Below are 1,421 nucleotides of genomic sequence, written 5' to 3'. Positions count from 1 at the left end.
GTCTTCCAAAAATATTTGAAGTAATCTGAATACTTGTTTCTTCTAAACTTAAGAATAAAAGTAAAAAAGAATTAAGAATACAAAACCTGCCTTAGTGAAATAAAAAGGAGAAAGAGTCTTAATACTGAAGTTCATTAAGACCAAAAGCAAACTGGCAATTATTTGGAAGACAGCTGTTCAATAATTGTTCTAACTAGGTCTAACAGATATGCACATCACTGAAAGCAATATAGAAAGATCCATTCTTTTTTTTTTTTTCCTTTTCTTTTTTTTCCCTCAGTGCTAGGGATTAACCCAGCTAGGCAAGTGCTATACCACTGACCCATGTTTGCAGCCCTACATCCATATTCTAGACAGAGCTCCCTGGATGAAAAGCCAAAAAAGTGCTGTCAAAAGTATACCACCCTCCCACTATCACTACCACATTCCTTCACATGAGGATCTCACAGTGTCTGGTAATTTCTAGGAAACACTAAAAATGAGTTGAGAATTTCTGCTTGGTTTAGTTTAGTCAATCTGAATAATTTAGGCTGGAAAGACAACTTCTCTCAAGAGTTAGGGTAACTTTTTCCTTTAAGTCTTGACTACAACTTGCCTCCGATGGCACTGCATAAAGCTTAAGGACCTTTGAAGAGAAAAACCCCATTATTTCTTTCCTTTCTTGAGAGTTGATCTTTTACCTCCTCCTTTGGAAGGTTTGCAGTATTTTGCTTCCATTTGAGCCAGAAAATTGTCCATTTTCTTTTGCAGATCCTTTTGTCTACTCTGAATGAGTGCTTTCAAGTTATCCACTCCTTCATCAAGCCCCAACTCCTTCCTGCTCATTTCTGCTTCTTTAGCTTCTTCTTGAGCCCTCCTTTTCCTTGCATTCATCTTTTGTTTCGATTCTTTAACAAAGGCATTATAGGATGGGACCTCTTTGGCGTCAATAGCTTTCTGAATGATGTTCCTTATCCTGGGTTCCTCTGTGTACTGAACACAAAGCACAGACTCCATGATCTGATCCATATCCCCCTTGAAGTCCAGATAGGCCTGCTTAATATCAGCCCGTTCTTCTTCAGAACCTTTGCAGGTCTTTTCAAAAGTTTGAATGTCCTCCAGAGTTATCTTTTTAAAGAGTAACCTCCAATAGGCTTCCCAGTCCCGGTCTTAGTTGAGCACCGCAGAGTCCTCGTCCACTGTTCCCTGCTCATCGTACACTGCTCTCAGCTCTTTGTTGCTTAGAACCGCACAAACTCTCCCCAGAATCTGGAAGCAGACGGTGGCGTCTTTCTTGTCTCCCTCGTCCACCCGGTCAGGGTGCACCTGCAGGGACACCTTGTGGTAGCCGCTTCGGATCTCGCCTTCTGAGGTCTCGCGCCATACAACACGGTAAAGGTCGGAGGTACGAAGACCTGCTTGCACAGCGCCAGCAGCCCCAT

At 42.2% G+C, this 1,421-nt stretch overlaps 1 pseudogene; it reads right to left on the bottom strand.

The window, feature by feature from the left end:
* Nucleotides 1–645: 645 nt before the first annotated feature.
* LOC124974186 (dnaJ homolog subfamily C member 9-like) lies at nucleotides 646–1,421 on the bottom strand (annotated as a pseudogene).

This window comes from Sciurus carolinensis, unplaced genomic scaffold (assembly GCF_902686445.1).
Source record: "Sciurus carolinensis unplaced genomic scaffold, mSciCar1.2, whole genome shotgun sequence".
NCBI lineage: Eukaryota > Metazoa > Chordata > Mammalia > Rodentia > Sciuridae > Sciurus > Sciurus carolinensis.
The sequence above is the reverse complement of the archived record's forward strand: the minus strand, read 5'-3'. Positions and strand labels throughout refer to the sequence as shown.